This window comes from Zonotrichia albicollis, chromosome 4 (genome assembly GCF_047830755.1).
Source record: "Zonotrichia albicollis isolate bZonAlb1 chromosome 4, bZonAlb1.hap1, whole genome shotgun sequence".
Classification (NCBI taxonomy): Eukaryota; Metazoa; Chordata; class Aves; order Passeriformes; family Passerellidae; genus Zonotrichia; species Zonotrichia albicollis.
This window is the reverse complement of record NC_133822.1, coordinates 4,198,366-4,220,344: the sequence shown is the minus strand read 5'-3', so window position 1 is coordinate 4,220,344 and position 21,979 is coordinate 4,198,366. Positions and strand designations below refer to the sequence as shown.

General features: G+C 42.5%; 1 long non-coding RNA gene across 3 annotated transcripts in view; it reads right to left on the bottom strand.

The window, feature by feature from the left end:
- LOC102062255 (uncharacterized) overlaps positions 1 to 21,979 on the bottom strand; it is a 97,304-nt gene that overhangs the window by 15,374 nt on the left and 59,951 nt on the right. For all 3 annotated transcript variants that reach the window (XR_012579877.1, XR_012579878.1, XR_012579879.1), the window contains exon 3: positions 1 to 21,979. This exon is cut by the window's left edge and continues 15,374 nt beyond it. This is a non-coding gene — a long non-coding RNA (uncharacterized LOC102062255).

Genomic DNA, 21,979 nt, shown 5'->3' with positions numbered 1-21,979 from the left:
CTGGAGGTTGCATAAGATTCCTATAAACTATCTGTGTCCCAACACCCCTCTGTTAATGCCAGCAGCTGTCTCCCAGGGCAGAAGCACAGGTCTGAAGGGGTTTTTGCCTTTTAACAGAAGAACATTTTGTTAACATTGCACTGCTATTACCCATCACTGTTTCTGTGGCTGTATCTGAAGCAGGTTCCTGCTTCCACACTGTCTTTATCCACCCCATTCCTGCTGTGTCTATGTGCCAAATACCAGGGATATCAGCTGCTGCAAGCTCCTGTCCATGGAAGATCTGAAGTACAGCATGCTGGAACCTTAAGCAGATATCAAGCTCACTGTCCTGCAGATAAAAGTCCAAGACAGAACACACTTCCCAGAACAAGAGATGCAACTAAATAGAAAAAAGCTGCTACTAAAACCCTGTCAATTTGTGCTGGGTATGAAAAACTCAAGACACCCAAAGTCTCTTCTGCACTGTTCATGCCTCAGTTGTTTTCCTACACATTAAAGGCCCAACTTAAACCCACACCTAAGAATATTACTATATAAAGTCTTTACTCTGTAGCCCATTTTTACTCATTACCACTACAATTAATGCAGGATCAAAACCTCACATTTTCTCAGATGCTCCCTTTTAACTCCATCTGCCCCGACAACTAAGTCATAATTCAGTTTTCAATATTCTCTTTCTTTCCCCTCCCATGATGAGTTGATGGAAAGAGAAGTAAAATTTCTCTGCAGGTTGAGCCTGAATTAGGAGGGATAAAGATTTTCTCCCAGTTTTCTCCTAAAACTGGGAAATGACAGGTTGCACATAAAAACATGGACTAAATACACTTGGATAAATGAGATTTTTATCTTGTAAATCCACTTTGGGGAGTAGGGTCCTCATATTTCCATAAAGATTTTTCTCTCACCTTCTGGGAGTTCTCTGTACCATAGAAGCTGCCTTGTAAACGTGTTTGATATACTTCTCCCTGCACTGCAAACATCATATAATGGAACTACAGGAACTTCAAAGGAAGTGGCTGCTTAGGGCAAAGCTGAAAACATTTATTGTCACCCAGACATGCTTTTATCAACTTGCTCAGGCAGAGTCATTTGTGATACACCTTCCCCAGATATGCCTTCAAAGAGAAGCGAAGCTGCTTCCCCTCCACACTAAGCTCCAGAAAAAAGCATTTCCTGGTCAAGCCCAGCTGGTGCCAAGATATTCCTTGGACAAGCCCTGGTACCAAGCAGTGCTGAGACCTGCAGCTCACTGATTTTAAGGACTGATTTTAACAAGCACAACTTCCTGCATTGCAAAGGGGCTTATCTGAACGCCTCTTCTTCCAAAGGTGCTGGATATTTTTAAGATTTGTCATGTAATTTCTTCTCTCAGCACATGTACCCACATCCCTCCACTGGCCTCAGCCAATGCCCAGGAATTAACTAACTCTCTTCTTAGCTCCATTAGTTACACAAAAATAATCAGCCTTCCACCTCTTTCCACATCCAACATTTGTGTCACATTATTTCACCTCAAATATCATTTAAATTCAGCAATAATGGTCCCCAGTCTTAACTGGGATTACTCAGACTCAAGTCAGTCCACTACGTCTAATTATGAAGTCAGGAAATCCCATTTTTCAGAAAACATATAATATTTTCATAATTACTTTTATTGTCGTTCTTTCAGTTCATAGAGGAATTTCAGAAATAACTGTTACTAAAAATTAAGGCCTGAGTGCACAAGATCCTATTTACATGTGGATTGCTGACATGCATAAAACACTTTGCTAGATAAGGACCTATCAGGAGATCTCCAATTCTCCAAGCAATTCCACTGCAGTCCAGTAGGGAACACAGCTCTGCTGAAACAGGGGAACTCACACGTCCTCCTGCCATTCCCACTCCCCCAACTCTGCATTATATTTAAAATAATTTCACTATTTCTGTGTCGGATCTTCCCTTTATCCTGTTTGCCTCCATCTCCCAAAAAACACCTGCTTTTTGGACATTAACTATTTTCCTTCCATAGCATTGACCAACTTGGCAGAATACTTTATTCTGTCAAGTGTTTTTTCACTACAATGACTAAATAAGCACAACACAATCACTTCTAAAATTTCATTTGCAGCAACATTACCAGGTAAATGCCAGAGAAAGCTTATCCTGCTCTGAGTAGGAGGTTGGACAGGAGACCTCATGAAGTCCCTTCCAACTCAAATTATTCTGCAATCCCATGATGTGAGTATCATGTTATAAAAATCCATGCAGGCTTGTTCATGTTTTTTTGAGTCTCGTGGAGAAAAAAAATCAAAACAAAACAAAACCCTTGTCTGCTGCCAAAAGGTAGGGAATTGGGTGGCAGCAGAAAAAGAAAAAAAAAGGCCTACCAACTTTCACTTCTTCTGGTAATGCTTCAAACTTGTCTATACTTCTCCAAAATTATTTCCATCTTGGGATCCGAAAATTCCCTACACCCAACTTTTCCCATTTCATAACACCATTCATACTCACATATCTGTAAGCAAATTCACTCTGGCATAGTTGGTGATGCCTTATTTATTTCCCTGTGCGTTCCTCTTTGGAAAGAGCAAGGAGATGGAGCAACCAGATGGGTACAACTGAAGAAAGGTCACCAAAAGAGACAGTATGTTCTTATTTACCATCCAGATTTGAGGGAAAATTTGACCATGCACTTCCACCCAACCGCGCTGCCCTCAGTACATCGCTCTATTCCCCAGAGTTTGAGTGCAGACTTTAGGTCAGCCCTAATTCTGTTTTCACCCCACTTCAGCTCAGCCTCTCCTCGAGCCTCCCCCAGCCCACGCATGTACATGTAATGTGTTAAAGGCCACAGCGCCGCACACGTGAACCAAGTTGCTTTATGTCTCCTAAAACCTTGAGAACTTAATCCTTTGAGAACCAGTCCCCTTCCACGTCTTCCTCCACAAGCAGGGACACGGATGTGGAGCTCTTGGGTTAAATTTTTCCAGCCAAGCCCAGGGATTTCACTCCCAGCACAGCGAGCGCACGTTGGCCATCGCATCCCGAACTCTCCACCAGTGCTTTGCTATGTGCTGGCTGCTCTCCATGGCAAGGAAAGGTTAAGGCTACAGAAGGTCTCTCCCAGGTTTCAACATGCAAGCATTCAAGAACGAAGGTTTAGGACTTGGTGTGCCAAGTGAAAAGGAGAGGATCATTAGCAGAATGCTGGGGACAAAGGTACTGCAAGAAGGATGAAATTTCACTCTGGAAAGATTGATAATAAAATGCATTCTGTGCAATCTCTTTCCTTTGCAGAGTCAGAGTAATCCAGATTTTTCTGCAGTCCTAATAGGAGATTTGAGAACTATGCCATACAAGAAACTTCCAGCTGGGCGCAGGTAGGAACTTCAGGTTTAAAAACTGTCAATAAGTTTGTCAGCCAAACCATGTAAGTCAAATGCGTAAGTAACTACAAGATTATACAAATTCCCCGTACTAAAACTCCACCGAATGCTCTTTTCATTGTAAGAAAGGATTAGCAGCATATAAACAATTTATGTAAGGAGACTTGAACAATTTTATTGTGATGTGCTATTTAGCATTTGCAGAGGCTCCAATTATAAAACTTTTACTTAATTTCCCACAAATCACCCAGTGAAATAGCATGTTTTGATTTATTTAACAGCAAGAACCCTTGGTAAGAGACTGTTTTACTAAATGTGGTCATGCAGCCAGCTCTATCATCACACTGCTTGTGGAGGCAAGTTCTGTACAAAAAAAGGAAATTTTGCTCACTGAAAATTAACCAATAGTTCAATCTTACCCAGCTTTGAGGAAGTTCATACAGTGACCGCAGTGATACTGAAGATTTGTGTCTCCAAACAACGTGGCCATGTTTGGATCACAAGGGATACTGAATAAACAGCTTAATGCTATCTCTAAAGAAAAGCCGAACTTCTGGACCATGAAGCAGGAGAAAGAACTCTGATACAATACAGCACACTCAACTCTAAAATATGTCTGATAACAGGAAGCTGGAGTAACCTAGTTAATGAAAAACCATCAATAACAATACTATTCTTTGCAAAGCCAGCTCCTGGCATCTTTGGGTGGTTTTATTGCCTTGGCCATGGTATTTCCGAGCGGCACAGATCCAGCCTGGATCCCAGAGCAACGGGGCCCTGTTCCTCTAACACAGCACCTGAGGGCTTGTACACAGCACATTCCCTGTCTTTGCACAAATCCTCCACCACCAGATTCCATAAATCCTCCATCACCAGAAAGCCCAGAGTCAACAGGACTGCTCTGCTGTTTGGCCACCTCAGTGTCACCACCCCAAGCTCTGCCTGACATGGATGTCACCAGCCTGACCATGCACACCACCTCCAACAGACTCCTGGCATGCTGGGGTTTTTCTTGCAGTGCACCAGCTCTGGATCTTCTTTAGAGACAACCAAGAAGCCACTTTCATCCTCAGGAGAGTGATGTCTTCCTAGGAGTGCAGGTTCCAGCACACAGAGGTCCACCAGGACAAAATACGTAACCACATGTGCCCCAGGCAAACTGCAGCCCCAAAACAACCAAAGCACTTGTGCTTGTTCCCCTGAAGGCACAATACAGGTGAAATTTACACCCATTTCCATTTTTTCCATGCCCAACAACTTGCATAATACCAGCAGCAAATCCCAGGTGGACAAAGGTGGACTATACAACACCACAGTGATACACTCTGGAGGGTTGTAAGTCAGCAAACAAAACAAAAATAAAAATGCAGATGGTATTTAGCTAAAGCAAACTGTATGGTTGACTGCATACCTAGCAGGCCAAGAAGGAAGGGAAATTCCTTCTCAGGGTTTATGTGAACAATGAGTTTCCCTGAAAACTCCAGGAGGCCGTTCCCAGCTCCTCCACTGGCACCATTACTAGGAAAAGCAAATGCTGGGAAGGTTGTTTCAGTTCATTACTGACCTCAGCTGAAGTCTGAGGACCAGTGAACTCCAGTGTGGATCAATGTGACCTCTTGCTTCAGAGTATTATTGTTGTTACAGTGTGTACAGCACAGAGTGCTGCTTTCGAAAGAAAATACAGCTGTGGATGTGCCATCACGCTCAAATCCACGTTCCAGCAGTCATAGGTCTGACCAAACCCTGTTCCACGTGCTGCTGCTCAGTCCCATGCTTAGGATACAGCCAAATTCTCCCCCATTTAAAGTCAAAGCATGAGAACAACGTAATGGGTGACTATAGGTGAGCAGCAATCCAGATATTCCACATAAAAATCAGCAAGAACTGCAGGCACTCTTATCAAGATTGCGCATAAAATCCACATTTTGGGCTATGTCTATCACTGTTAGCAAGCTTTGGACAATTGGGCATGGAAATGCAAATGAATGGGCCTCTATAAATCTTCATTAAAATATGAAGATGCTTAGGATACATGCTTAGGATACAGCCAAATTCTTCCCCATTTTAAGTCAAAGCATGAGAACAACATAATGGGTGACTATAGGTGAGCAGCAACACAGATATTCCACATAAAAATCAGCAAGAACTGCAGGCACCCTTATCAAGATTGTGCATAAAATCCACATTTTGGGATATGTCTGCTAGCAAGCTTTGGACAATTGGGCATGGACATACAAACAAATGGGCTTCTAAAAATGTTCATTAAAATACGCTCCAAATTCCACTAAGATACTCTTTAAATCTTCTCAAAGCAGAGAGATGGCACCAGTGCATCTAATGGCTATTTTCAAAAGAACAGTGGCTCCTCTGCTGCATTGTTTCTATTGCATGAAAATGTCAGAAATGGTTGAAATGTGAAAAATAGGAAAGTCTCTCCGATTCAGACCAAACCGCAAACCACTTTGTAAGATCATGGAATTCTACAAGTGAAGAGACAAATGAACAAACATGCACACCAATAAAACTGCACAAGAAGAAACATGCCAGCTTCTATTCATTTCCATTTGCTCCTTTCTGCAGATTAGGAAAAAAAAGGGCTATAGCAGTAAAGTGTTGCTGGAGCTGGATGTAAATGTTGGAAGTTTTCGTTAGAGAATGCAAAATCATTTTCAACATGGCTTCAGTTCAAGGCAGGGATGTGAATGGAAAAAGTTACAAAAGCATTTCAGAACCTCAAAATAAGGAAGACTGGAATAAACATGAAGTCATCTATGGATAATGCTCTTCAAATATGAATTCCTACGCTCAGTTTTTTGGTAATACTTTGATGTGTGCTGTGGTTAAGCAGAGGGTTGAAAGAAAGGACAAAAACTAGGCAGGTTCTCCAGCTGCCATGTAGGTGCAAAATTATTGCTAAGTTTTGGTTCTAGAAGCCAGTTAAAAACACTGGCACTAATTTTAAGTTCCTATCTTGTTTTCACAGAGGCTTAAATCAGTGAAGAATTTCTGAGCCTATGAACAACTTCATGTATTATTCTCATTTTACTGACAACAGGGACACCAAGTCTACTCCAGGCATGACCTAGCAAGCCAGGGAGTGGAAAATTCTGCTCCTCTCATATCCATTTTTCAGCAAAAATGAGGACAACCTTTCCTCCCTTAAAACCTTGAAAATGGGTGGCAAAACTACAAACATTTTAAGAACAATTCACTGATCTACCACTTTAAATCCCAGATTAAAAAGAGCAAGAAGGGACAACATCACCTTGCTTATCTACTGTACACTGCATTTCTACTTAGTCAGCTTCTTACACCCAGTAAATGTATGTTAGCACATTCACAGATTTTGAGCAAAGAGGCTGAAATCCAAATTTCAAAGAGCTGAGTTATTTTTTAAGTCTGGAGAAATACGCATTAAAAAGCATTTTTAAAAAACCACACGCAGTTAATCATTGAATACAACTGCTTTGCCAGCAAATCTATTTGTGAGAATTTTGTCATCTTGGGCTGGTCACTGAAGGCGTCAGGTTGGGCAGGGACTTCAAGATCACCTAGTTCCAACCCCCCACCATGTATTACTTCACAATTTTAATTTAAATAAAATCTTATTTAGCTGATGGTAATGACTACCCTTCGTGTAAACTCCTCTTGCTCTTGAACAAACCTAATTTTAGGTTCTAATCAGCTTGCAACTCAACAGAAGCAATCAGAGTACTGGCATGAGCTGCTATAGGAATAGAGTTTAACCATTAATTGTAACTCATCGTTTCTTGTTTGTCAAACCTTTATGGTCACTTGGAAGAATTCCTGACTGTAACAATTCTTGGTTCTTACGGATTGTGTTGAGACAACAACAGTAATGAATTAATTCCGTTTCCTTCACATAAGGAAATAAAAGCAGAATCATTAGGGTTGGAAAAGCCCTCTAAGATCACTGAGTCAACCATTAACCCATCACTGCCAGGTCCACCACTACACCATATGTCCCTAAGCACCACATCTACCAAGAAGTACTATTAATCCCCCTTTTCCAGATAGGAAACTGCAACACGGAATAATGCAATCACATGCCCAAGATCACAGGCAGAGAACTCTAATTTTAACCTTTAACTTTAGGGTTCTGATGTACATTTTCCCTGCTCAATATAGTTGACTGCTGTTCTTCCAAGTCCTTGCACTGACAAACACAGAGTTCACCGAGCACTTCAGAAAATCTACATTTTCAGAGACAAACTGACCTGTACTGCAGCCATGAAAATTAATGCAAACATCAGAAGCCACACTGGCACATGTCATTAAGCACTTGGCAATATTCTTTTAAAATCAGGGCACGTAACCAGAGGGTCCTTTTAGCTTTAAACTTGTCATCTTGCCATTTCCCATACAGCCGCCACTTCCCCTTGCACAGACACACATTCACAGAGTCACCACGTTTGCTGGTGCTACACAAGCCAGAAGAACCAAGACCTTCCAGGATTAAATGGGAAATGTTGCATGTGAAGAACACAGAAATACACCCAGTGAGATTTCTGGAACAGCTCCAGAAGGGGCTATCTAAGGTAGTGGTACCAAAATCTAAAGGATTTCCGTTTGTCTTTCCTTCCTTCCTTCCTTCCTTCCCTCACGCAAAAACCTCGCAAAGGCGTTAAGGAGCACGAAATTACCCGGCGATATTTAAGAGGATTTTTTGCTCCAGCCACCAGCCAAACCAAACTTTTCTTTGGTCGTTAACATACCTCTGGTCTCATAACTCTAACAACCTGCACTGGCAGACAGGGACCAGAAACAATTCCGTACCTTGGGAGAGCGATCCTCTCGGAACTCAAACGCTGCCAGTACCGCGCTTTCAGTCCAAAGAGAAATAACAAAAAAAGTATCAGGAAGTTCTACACTTCTGAAGCGACTTTCTAAAAATATCCTACCCCGCCAGAGCAAACAGCAACAAGAACTTGCTCATCAGTTTACAGTAATGTACTTTCCCTAACACGAAAGTGCTGGCAACAACCAACAGCACACAGAGATGTTCATCGTGGTAGACGTGGATGATTAAAACAAAAACCATTATAGACTGAATTTTGGCTGCTGATGTCTGCTGGAAGCTGCTTTGCAACCTCCAGTGAAGACAGCTGGGATTTCCACCTGTAAAACATGGTTCTGAAACTAAACTCCCCCCTTTTCTTTACTCAAAAAAACCATAAAAGTTACTGGAAAAGGAGGCAGCTCTAAGCACATATTTAAAGTAGCTAAAATAGCAGATAATCATAAAGATATAAATAGCTTTTCTGGCAAAATTAAAGCACTATTAAAAGGAAAGAGACACATGAAGAATTACCTCTGCTCTTGCTGACAGACACGTAGTCAGAACAAGACAGGCTGCACGCTTGGAGCCGTTAATAAAAAGAGGAGCAAGCGAATGAGCAGCTTTCGGGTGAATCCAAATAGTTTTTGTTTCTGTGCTGCAGTTTCACCACTCCCACAGGGTCATTTCTACATTCGCTTTATAGCGAAAGCAAAGTGCAGGTCAGAGTAAGAAAGGGAGGAGACCAAAAAACTCCACTTTATCAGTCAAAGTTTGTCTCATTCTTGCTGTCTTCTTTTCAAAGGAGGGGAAAACAGGGCTGGTGTGACCAAAGGGGATTTAGAGGGGGTGCTCTGCTGATATTTAATAAACCAGAAGCTGGGCTCATCTGCATTTTACATGATCTGATTGGTAAAAGCAGGAAGTAAGAAAACCTTTCAAGTATATGATTTATGGAAAGATTATCACATGAGTAAAAGGCACAGAACAAGGACCAAATTCAGCTTTCACTTGCAGCAATGGGGGTCTGTTCTAACTCTGTTGCCTTTGGCAGATGTATGATGCTCAAAATAAGATAAAATACTTGGTCTTCGTAAGGACATAAAGCCATTTTAAAATAGAATTTAGCCTCTGCTTTTCAAACACAATCATTGGTTCAGGTCTGCTCAGTGAAGAATTTCCAGAACCACATGAACTATTTGAAAGGGTATTTTCAAATATATTTCTGCCATCTCTACCACTCTGCATCCAAATAATCCAGCTACTCATTGCTGTTCCACACACTTGTACACTTGCACACACGTATGAATGTTTTAAAATGTATTTCAAAATATTAAAAGACAGGGCAGCCCACAAATGCACTGGAAATTCTCTCCTGCATTTCACAAAGGAACTTAAAGGGTTCACTCACTTTATTATATGGGGAACAAAATACAAGAATGATTTTATGATGTAACATTCAGCAAGGTATGGAATTTTTGTCCCCAAATGACAGCAAGAAACAGTAATGGTCTGGTTTTCTGCTCTGTTGCCAGCAATTAAGTCTACATTTCTATGAAGAGCTGGTAAATTATATGAGCCACAAACCCTTTTTTCTCCCCTCTATCTCACACATGGATTTCTCCACTAGAAGGGGAAAGTGTTAGAGGTGAAAGAATATAGGAATGTTTACCAGGATGCCACTTGAGTGCTGAGGAAAAATAGAGAGTAACAAAGAGCTAAGAACTGAAAGCAAACATTGTGAGACAGTGAAACAGAGCTCTCCCAGCAGAGGCATTTGTTTCAGTGATGCCCTCACAGCTCTGCTGTCCCCTGAGCAGCTCAGTCAGATGGCAAAAGGTTAAAAGCACTGAGGAAAACCTGAATCATCTGACCCAAAAATGGAAAAGAGGAGAGAGAAAAAAATACACTGTGGTACGAGCTCAGTTTTAATGTGATGCCCTCTTTTAAATAGTGAAGGACTCTCCTCCCTTTTGACAAACACTTGGTGAAACACAGACTTTACGTGTGCAGACAACAAAACCATTATGGCAATTCATTTTCTGAGGGGTCAGAAACCTCAATTGTATTTCACACAGCGTAGCAACAAAACATGAATCAACTGGGTGAATTTTATACGTGGGGTTTGTGATACTGTCTGGTGTTTGAGAACAATGTGATTTTATTATTTTATGTGTGTTTAAAAATGACACAGATTCAATGAAAACAGATTTCTCTGCACTGCCTGAGGAGACATGGCACAGGCCTCGTGTAAAGAGCTGAGCAATAATGTATGTGGTTGAAAATACAACTGGTACTCCCTAAAGTGGTTTTTCATAGTCTTTAAACACCAGATCCTCGAGCATTTTCCTGTACATCAAAACAGCCAGATCTGTCTTTAGCATGTGGGGCAGCAACCCCAAGAAAGATTCCAAACAAGATAAAAAGTTTTCTTTTTTTTTTTTTCAAGTAACTGTTTATCATACTGTCCAGGAAGTGGTGCAAAATCCTGAATAAAAGTGAGTTCTGATTTTAAATCTGTCTTTTCTGGATTCCCTCCAGCATCCCTAACCATCTGCAGGGAATAGGACAAAGCACTCATGTACACAAAACACCTTCTGGGAGACTCTGCACCCATACAACAGTGACTAGATTATTGGTATGGATCAGGACAGGGTTTATCTTACACAGCTAGAAGTGCCAAAAAATTACAGGTTTACTTCAAACTACCTCCTTGAGCAGCTGTCAGAGAGAGGCAACTGACAATGGTGAATCTTGTTAAATTCCTCAGAAATAAAATTTACATGAACATCAGAGAGAGAAACAGCTTTGCAGGTCAGCATGACAGGGAAGCAGACTTCTGAATTCCCTCAGGCAAAAGATACTTTCTCCAATTGGAACACAAGAGTTTCCTAAAATGAAATCTTAGCACAAAAAAATCTCAAACCTGTTGCTGTCAGCTTCTTGCTAATTAACTCAGAAATTACTGGCAGATTGGAGATGAAGGAAAGTAATGGAGTCACAAACTCACATAGATGGAACAAGTCAGGAACGAAACAGAAAAGGAGTAAAAAAAGTACAGAACACCTTTTCAACACTGTGTGTTCCACAAACTTTGCCAGAACTAAACTAGAGGGGAAAAAAAGTGACAGAATTGCTGCTGGATTCCTGAATTCCCCTCTTCTACAATCATCATCTTATAAATCAAAACACTTGAGAAAAGATAATGAAGATCTGAATGATCTAAACCAAATAAATTTCAAAAACATGACTTTCTTCATTGAGAGTGAAGACAATTCAGTGCTGGTTTGAGTTATAAAGAATTAAAACCATCCAGGGACCTACAAGACATTGTGCATATCACATATCTGATGCTGCCAACCCATCTTTCTACCACAAGTAAGTAATGGCAGAAATCTTTCAACTGCTACATTTGAATTCCATCACTCACTTCCTCTGGGTCCCCACCAAAAAACTGCGGAAAAAAGCAAATTTCAAAAATTCCTTTTAGTTTGATTACACACAGGAACAGGGAAAATAAATGCATGCCTGTCTACCAGTTCATTCAACACAGGAGGCATTAGTCACTTTTCTGAGCACAATATTAGGATGTTTGTTGACTGTGGCCAGTCAAAGAGCGACAACTGATAATGGAGCCATCAAATTCACTTCCCAGTCAAAAAGTCACAGTCCAAAGGGAGATTTCTCAGAGGGAGGGTTAAACACAGGAACAGAAGAGAAGAAACTGAGACTTGGAAGGTTCCTGTGGCTCGAGGTTTAATGGTCATGTAGTTCCTTCCGAGGAAAGGGAGTGTTCCTGCATGACACAGCCAGCAAACCATGCGGGACTCACATCCTGGTGAAGGGTGGCAGCTCCAGACACTTGACCTGGGAGGACAGCTTTATGCACAGGAATGCTGGCATCAGGAATGGAAAGCATGGGGAAAGGCATTTATTTCCAGGAAGGCATTAGGAGAATATTGCTCTTGCTGTGAGAGTGGTGTCTGGAAGCCCAGGGGATGAGCTGAGTAGGGTTTTGCCGCAGGTCTCAATCCCAGGGACAATGGCCATCCTGGTGTCTGTGGGGCTGTCAGGAGGAAGGCACAGCTGAGCAGAATCACCCAGGATGAGCACACTCACATTAACATCTCTCAGGCCCTGGATGCTCCCAGGGCAGCAATAAACTAAAGGGAACCTCCTGCACCCTCCATGCTGCAGGAGGATTCCCCACCTTCCTGGGCTCCCAGGCAAACCCAAATTGCTGCCCTTCCTCATCACCTCTGTCCACCCTGGCACTCACAGGGACACCGCAAACTACATCAGCTTCAGAAGCCATTCCTGTGCACAGTAATAATACTGGTCTAATTTACACATCCATTTTAGTGTGTCTTAAATGAATCTGAGGACAGCTTTGACTCATTTAGCAAAATCTGACTCACGCTTCTTGGGTATGGAAAAACCTATTTTGCAGACTTGACTCCTGTAGGCTCTGAAGGCCTGAATCTCAGTTTAGTTTTATTTAACAACAGCCACATTATGAGACCTCAACATCCCTGTGCACCTTGAGCAGCAGAGCAGAACACAGGGTGAAAACAGAAAGCACAAAGGGAGTTAAAAAGAGTCACCTTTGGCTTAGGCAGGAGCTCACAGCACACACACTTTTGGGGGGAAAAGTATCTCTACCAAAATGAAACATGCCTCTTTTTTAACTTTTGTTAGATACTTTTTACACCCAAAGCCAGACTAAGAAGTAAGTCAATATTAGATGTTTGCTTAACCACCTTAGCCTCTGGATAAAAAGGCCACACTTGCCTATTATGAAAGTTTTGCTAAGATTAAACTTCCTTTGATTTCTGAGGAACTACTTATCTCTTGTGTACCTGGATGGGATCCTGTGAAGTTACATTCCATGTACACGAGAATCACTAAACTTATTCAATCTAGTAACACAATAGGAGAGTTTTCTTATTTATTTTTTCACTGGTGCTCTCAGTTATCATCCGAGTTCTCCTACAATGGGATTTAACAAATTCAGTTTTCACACAGTGACTATGCAAATACTGGAGCTCCAAAAGCCAACAACAAAACCCAAACATATCAAGTATTTTGTAATTCCAAATATACCCTTCCCTGGTGGATGGCACTCCATTTAAGAGTGGCTCAGCAAAATTATACAGATGATTATTTGTGTCTGTGTAAACATCAGATTCATTCTAAGGAATACTCAAAGGCCATGACAATATGAGAATCCAGGTCACATTCATGTTTACTCTGAAAGCAGCAACAATCAGAGCAAAGACCAATTTCACTTGACATTATTTTTTTAGGAACTGCTAATTTGTGATTTGTAGCACTGTGCGTTTTATACAGGTTTTGTTGTAAAGCTGGTTATTTTTTATAAATTGAGATTATGGTTTGACCCTCGGTTCTCCCCATGTTCCTCCCTCACAATGGTTTGTCCCTGAGTTGTTTGTCCCTTGTTTTCCCGCCAGTGACCTGTCTGTCAAGGTGACTGATCCTCTAGTCCTTCCCCTTATGTCCTTATAAGTTTATCTCCTCCCTCCTGGTGCTGTCCATCACTGTAACCACACCCCCCCCTTTATTTCAAGAAATTTCTATGTCAATTATCCCTTACTTAAGACATGGTTTGTCTCCTGAGCCTTTCCCCTCCCCTGTGCCATCCTTATTGGTTCAGCTGTGTCCCTCGCTCCTCCCCTGGGCTTCGTTTGTTGGTTCCCTCGTGTCTCCTCCCATCACGCCCATCCCCTTTATCAGTGCCTCCCCAAGGGTCCTTCTCTGACACCATCACTGGTCCTGCCTGAGACAATAAAGCGCCTTGGCGCCCATACGAGTGTCCAATCTCTCCTTCCTTCACCTCAGTGTGGCAGCTGCTTCACCTCAGTTCTTTGTAGTCCCGCTCTTGTCTGCACCACCCACGCTGCATGTTATAGGTAAAAGTTATGCTAAATTAGGGTATAGTTCAATTGTATTGTAATAATTATGTTATATTAATTTTATTATGCTGGGGGGGACACTCATTAGAATGTTCTAGGAGAAGGGTCCACGGTTTGGTGGAACAGTTGTTTTGCGGTCTGGCGGGGCAAGACGAGGTCGAATAGGGATTGGACGGAAGATCTGACCATCATTCGAAGCCCTGCAGAAATGACTGGTCCAGAATGAACGGCGTTAAAGACCAATGAGAAGCCTGGAAATGGACCAATGACTATGAAGATCCAAAATGGACTGATCCTGGACTCAGAGGGGGGGGGGGAGTTCAGCTGGGTCGGGGTTCTTCCTTTTGGAAGCTTGTTTTCTGGGGAGAACCCGGTGCACTTGAGGTTAGTGCACTGTTCTGGTTTTGGCTCACTGTGTGAGTGTCTGGGCTTATCCTGGGTACTCCGTTCCTTGTAGCTATTTTAATAAATGAGAACCTCTTTCTCCAGAGAAAGTTTGGCCTCGTTCATATTCATAACACCGCAGACGGAACCACTACCTGGGGTGCTTGCGAAGAACCTGGGAGTGGTGGAATTCGTAGTCTCCACCGGCACTCCAGGATTGGCCAGCCGGCACATGTCAGCTCCTGTGGTTGTGGGACGAGACTGCAGTGATTCATTGCAAACTCAGAGCCTCAAAATGCTTCATAACCTAGAGAACCTTCCAAGAAGGCAGATCCGTTTATTGAAGAGATCTAAGACAGAAAATACGCTCAAGATCAGCTTGATCTGTCTCAAGTGCTGCACTGATGGTTCTGCTGTGCCAGTGGGTTTGAGGGGTTTTACTTCAGACGCTGAGGAAGTCCAGAAAATGACATCATCATTCAACCTTCAGCCTTGGAATGCAAGTTGACTTCCTCACAGCAATTCCATGACCCGAAGGCCAGAGTCCCATAGAATCACAGAATGATGAGGTTGGAAGATGCCTCTAAGATCATAGAGTCCAACCTATGCCCTAACACCTCAACTAGACTATAGCACCAAGGGCCATGTCCTGTCTTTTTTAAAACACATCCAGAGATGGTGATTCTGCCACCTCCCTGGGAAGAGCATTCCAGTACTTTATTATTCTTTTGGTGAAAACCTTTTTCCTAATATCCAACCTCTACCTTCCCTGAGACTGTGTCCTCTGGTTCTGTCAGTGCTGCCCAGTGGGAAAGACCGACCCCACCTGTCTGCAGCCTCCCTTCAGGAAATTGTAGAGAGCAATAAGGGCACCTCTGAGCCTCCTCTTCTCCAGGCTAAACAACCCCAGCTCCTTCAAACGTTCCTCAACTCCTTCCATGACTCCTGATGGAGCAGCAGGCATGGCTGTGTGGATGGAGTTGCCTTCCAGACCCAAAGTCTTCTGCTGCTCCTCCAGGCCGTGCTTCCCCACTGACTGCTCTTGCTCTGCCCTGCCAAAAGAGGTGGGAGATATCCAGGTCCTGCATGGTTTTCATTTCCCCCAGGTAAGTAATTAAAAAAAAAACCCACTGTGCAGCAATTTGATCAGAAAGAGTTGTTGTTCAAGAGTTGTGGATGGGGACTGTGAGGTTGCTGCCAGCCAACTCACCTACCCCAACAGGGCAATCCCTCACACCAGCTGAGGAGCAGTATTCCAAAATTATTTTCTTCCATAGAAACACCTCCTCTCTCCTCACAAAATCATCTCTAGTAATTATTAAAATTAGTCAACCATCTCCCAAAGTCACAAGTTGCAGACTAAAACCAGAACCAGCGAAAAACCTCCCAAATACAACAATTCTGCACTGCAAAGCACCAATTGCGTGGAAATGTGCTGATTTCACCAAAAAGCTCTATAAAAGGCAACAAGATTGGCCAGCAGGCCAGTCTGTCCAGCTTCCTGCCAGGCTGCCTGCCAGTCCCAGGGTGGGTACTCCCAGCTCCCTAATTCAAAAAATAAAAATCAGCTATGAGAAGGATGGGGATTTTGCTTCCTGTAGCTTACTGATTAAAATAAATATTGCACAGGTGTGTGTCAGAAAGGTAGGGACAGCTCTGCTATACACAGCAAGAATGGCTTCTCAACAACAGAAAAATTGTATTTTGAAAGACAGATGCCATTGCTAACAGCACAGGAGGGAGAGGATGAGACATCCCTGCATAAATCTGTGAGTGGGAAGACAATGGCAAAGAAATCCAAACGGCAAGACGATAAATCAGAGGTGGGGAATCCCTGTCTTATCCCTTCTGCAGCGTGCACGCAGCTATTGTATTTAATTAAAATAAATTACAGCTCGCTTGTGTACAGCCTGCAGGGCTTTTAACACCCCTGAACGGAAGCCCAGGGATAAGCAGCCACCCTCCAGGAGCTCACTCTCTGTGTCTCCAGACGTGGGATGCAGATGCTCTGTCACAGCACAGCCCCAGCAAGGCTGAGGGATGGAGGCAGAACAAAAAGCCCAAACAGTTCTGCTTTTACACCATCCACTTCCTCAGCCCTGTCCCTGGGATCCTTGCCAGGATGCTGGTAATGTTTTAAATGGAGCAGGCAGAGCTGCCCAGCAGTGTGGCAGCTGCTTCTGAGCAGGGATGTTTCACTGGAGAGGGGCTTCTTCTAACAGCAGAGATTTAACACTCTGCAAACTAAATTTCTGCAACACTTGGCTGAGCAGGATCAATGCACTTTCCTGGTTAACCACTGCATCCACACCCTCTAATTCCTGCTTGAATTCACTCCACGTATTTGCAGCAGCAGCACCTGAGGACAAGAACGTCTCCCTGCACTGAGGTTCACACTCAGTGTGCCCCAGTCTGGCACAGGAGCATCAGTCCTGCACTTCTGAGGACCAGGAGCTGAGGAGATGCACAGGTGCTAAAGCGCTGTGCCACACAGCTGAGGATGCTGCAGAGATTACTGATACCCTGTCAGTGCTTTTGGGGGGTACAAACTGAGTTTGCAGCATCACCCAGGTCAGCCACCCACACACAGTGCTCCAGGCTCTGGCTGATTTCTGTGCAAGATCAGCCTGTGAAGGCCCGTTACACCAGGAGCTTGGAAACTCTCAGCTGCTGAATACAATGAAGAAGGAAACACCTCTTGGCAGACCATGTCCTGCACTCCTGAGGACCAGGAGGTGCACAGGTGCTGAAGTGCTGTGCCACACATCTGAGGATGCTGCAGAGAACACTGATACCCTGAAAATGCTTTTGGGGGGTACAAACTGAGTTTGCAGCATCACCCAGGTCAGCCACCCACGCACAGTGCTCCAGGCTCTGGCTGATTTCTATGCAAGATCAGCCTGTGAAGGTCTGTTACACCAGGAGCTTGGAAACTCTCAGCTGCTGAATACAATGAAGAAGGAAACACCTCTTGACAGATCATGTCCCCAAAAGAATTGGAGGCACAATGTACCCAACAGGACTCTGGATTTGGAGCTGCTCAGAGGATGCTCAGACTGCAGAAAGGAGCATCAGCTCAGCATCAACCTGACCTTCAGCAGCTGCAGAATATCAGTCGATCCACAGCATTCGGGAAAAAAAATATTTCTATTTATTCTTCTCCTTAGGAAAGTGAGGAGGAAATGGATTTTAAGTAAGCTCAGAGAACTCCATGATAATACTAATTCAAGATTTTGAAGTGCTTTACCAACAGCAAGTAAAACACACAGATCTCTGACAGGAGAAATGAAGCAGGAAAATGCAAAGCAGCTTGTCCAAGCTTATGCAACAGATGAGAAGCAAAAACAACACACAGATCTCCAGGCTCCATCTCTGTGTCCTACCATTCTTTCATTTTAAAAACCTAAATCCATTCTGCACTCCATCAAGGTTTTCCACATAGATTTAAGTGTTAATTCTGGGCTGCTTAGACTTTCCTTTTTTCTGATGTGGTATCTCAGCCATTATCTCCTCATCTGTACACAAAGAATATAAAAGGAATTAGATTTCAGAGCCAAGGAAACAGGGAAAAAGAAGGAAGTCCTAAATTTTTATCTAAAGCCGATTTTTTTTTTCATATGGGCACAGTGAATACAGATTTGAAGCAGCACTCCATCCTATGAAGAGAAAAACCATTGCTTGGAAACTACAAAAACTGAAATTGCTAAGATGCTACTAAATGTATATATATATATATATTTATGATGCTTCTATTTCCTGTACTAATATCATGTATAATACATTTTATGTATTATCTGCTCAGATGCAGACACACCTCACTGCAGGCAGAGATGAGGCAATTATCCCAAACACTGACAAACCATCCTTTAGCCCCACGAAGGGCAGTGAGTAACACACATCACTCCAGCACACAGCTCATGTGGCACAAGGACTGCTCCTACAAAAGACACATTAAAGGTTCTCAGTGTCCATGCTGGTGCCAGAGTTTTCTCTGTGGAGCCACCTCACCAAAGAGAAAAGGCACAAAAAGGAAACCTAAGAACTCATCTTAGCAAGCTCTTCTTTTTTTCTGCAGAGCACACATTAAACTTACAAGTACTTTCACATCTGACAGAAATTAAAAGCTCTCTTTTAAAACCAACTGGTGTTTTTATGTTTCTAAGTCATCCAGAAGGCAGCACTGTCAAATGGAGAGTTTCTCTTTGAATACCCACTGTCTGTGTGAATGGCTACTCCCCTCACTGACCCCTTCAGGGTTTGTCTCCTTTCATGCCATCCACACCCATGGACCTTCTCAGAAGAAAAGGGACCTCTAAAGAGGAAAATGGCTTTCTTTACTGAAAGAAAGTCACTGCTGTCTGCAATTTTCTTTCCAAACCCTCCTTCTCATTCAGAGTAAAGGGGAATATGCTCTAAGATACCTACTTGCTCAGAGATGAGCCAGGAGTGAGCTCTTCCTGAGGTCAGATATTGGGGTTTTACTGATGAAGAGATAAAATATTAATATTTATTGTTGTGCCTGAGATCTGAAGCAGCCCTGGTGCCCTCACTTCACAGGTACAAGTGACAAACACAAATGACAAAGCCACTTGGTGGAAGGTACATGAGTTAGCAGAATGCTTCCTCAGCCAGTAAAGAGCTTCTGATCATCTGGTCCCTTTTAAGATCAGCCTCACACAACCAACCAAAAATTCAAAGAGGGCTATGACAGAAAATACTTCTACCAACCCTAAATATGTCTGTGTGCATGGTACAAGTGTTTCTTTTCTGCAAGACATCAACTGGAATCAATACAATGCCATGACACAGCCTACTCTTGCCAAGAGCCTACAGGGCAGATGGAATTTCGGAGTCCATCTTTTAAATGCAGAGGTTGTTCTCTATTGTGACTGTAACAAAAGTTATTTTGGATCATTTTAAAGGACATCATTGAAAAAATGAAGCTTTATGCCTGGCAGTAAAAGCACCTGATGAAAATGCACAGTCAAAATGGAATTATCTCTGGCAGGTAAGGCCTGTAGGAATACAAGGCTCCCTTTTCCAAAACAAATGTAAGAGATTTAATCTAATTTATTCATTAATCTGCTCAAAACCTTGGGGAAGCTGCTTTGCTTCCTTTTCTGAGGCAAGAAAGAGAACCAAGAACTCCAGATCACAAACCCTGATTATTTTAAGGAAATGTTTATGTGAATAAGACCAGAACTTACTGCTGTCCTCAGCACGCAACCTAAAGGATGATTCAAGCATCATAAAAAGGTTTGGATTTGAAAGGACTTTAAAGATCATCTTGCTCCAACCCCCTCCCATGGGCAGGGAACCTTTCCACTGTCCCAGGTTTCTCCAAGCTCCATCCAGCCTGGCCTTGGACATTCCAGGGATGGAGCAGATACAGCTGCTCTGGGCAACCACAGAGGTTGCAACCACATCTGCTGTTCAACTCAGAAAACATCACAGAAAGAAACCAGCAGCAATTCACAGAGATACACACCTTAGATCAAGGGATACCATCTCTCCTTGAATCCCTCTCTAACCAGCTGGTTATTTCCCTGAACTCCAAATGTCCAGAGTTTTGACCAAAAACACACATCCTTTTTCTTTACACACGTGATGTTCTAGATGAGCTATTTAATACAGAAAACTCCTCACATACTCTTGGTAATTCTTAGCTGAATTACCTCCTTGCCTGCCCCCAGTAAGCAATAACCAATTTAAACAGTGTTTTCTCAAGGTGTCAGAAAGCCACAAGAGATTACATAATGCATGAGTACGCCACAGAGACAGACAGAGCAGGTATCACAATTTAACCACCCTCACATACCTGACAATTTATTAAATCAACCTCTACCCCTAGGACTGCACCACCACCAGCCCAGGTGCAAATGGAAGAGGAAATTAAGGCAGTCTTGGATAATTTCATTGGTATTTTGTATGAATTTTGAGACAGACCTTTTTTAAAATTAGAAGTTCCACCACACCATGACAAGTCTCTTGTTCTGTATCTGGCTCAGAATTTCTCAATGCAGTTTAGTACCTCCAACAGAAAAGTCGCTGTAAATTAGCAAGAAATGAACAGGGAACACTGGACAACTGCAGCTTACCAGAACAAATGTTGGCAACTTCATTATCACTTCCAGCACTGACCACATGTATTGCAGGGAAAAAGCTGACCCGGTTAAGGACTTTTCCATTTCTATCTACAATCTCTCAGGGAATGTGCTAAGGAAACGACTGTCCTACTGAATCATTTCAAGAATTTAACAGCCAAGATGATTTATTACCATTAAATAGGTCTTGGAAACAAAGATATTTGAGGAGACTCAATAGCTATTAAATCATTGTGGAAAACATGATGCTGAAGGAATTGCAGATGCCTGACACATGTTCTACCGCTTTTTTTTCCCTTTTTTTTTAAATATTGAGTGTCTATAAAAAGCAACTCTGGAGAATTACTTAAAAACTTTTCTCACAGAAAAAATTAAAAAATAAAGATATAGGTATAAATTAAAATAGCATCCATAAAAGTACAAAACAATTTTAACTAAAACACCCCACAAAGGCTGTCGGAAAAACTGGAGTCACCAATAATTTCAAAACCTATGCATTAAAAATAACACTTCTCGCTCAGTAAACAAGCTGAAACGCATTTTGCAGAGTTATAGATATTTTAGAGTTGAGTCAATACATAGAAAACCTCATATCATCTTATAATGAGTCCACTTGTTAGCTGGTGTGAAACCAGATTCAGTAAAAGCACCTTGGGTTTTGTTATTACAGCTGCAGGGTAGATGTTGTTATCACACAGAACACGCTCTGCTCAAGACAGTTGGAAGCAGCTCTCTTTAAAATGTGCCACTGAATAACTACAAGTGAATCACAAGGATGGTCTGCAAGGCTTGCTATGCAAAATACCACTGAAGAACACGCTGCTCTTTCGACCAAAATGGAAAAACTCTGGTGCTAAACCTTCCACTAGACCAGGCTGCTCCAACCTCATCAAACCATGAGCTCTTACAGTACCCAGTGAACGTTTTAAATGTATTCCAAAATAATCAAACTACAGCAGCTTCAAAGTGAGGTTCAAACTCTTCTTACACCGTATTACACTAACAACTTTTGGAGGCCAAAATCCCTTTCCAGCCCTTCTTGCCTTCAAACCTCTCCTCTTCACATCCCTGCATCACCACAGCTACAACAATAATTCAGACACAACCAAGCCTTGACCTCCTTTGTGCTTTGACACAGTGATAGCAAAGGCAGAGAAAAGATCCACCTTGTGCCCCTCATGCTGAGCTCAAAACCAGGGGACCCAGACAGTTCTGTAAACTGCACTCACAAACCAGGAAATGAGGAAAACTAATGGCCTTTGTAATTAAATGGATGTCTTATAGAAAAGCTGACCAACAGACTTACAAAATAGGAAAATGAGCATTCCTCTTTGACTTAATTTTGTGTCGTCCTGGTTCACTTGTGCAACTCAGCCACCGTTCCTTTTT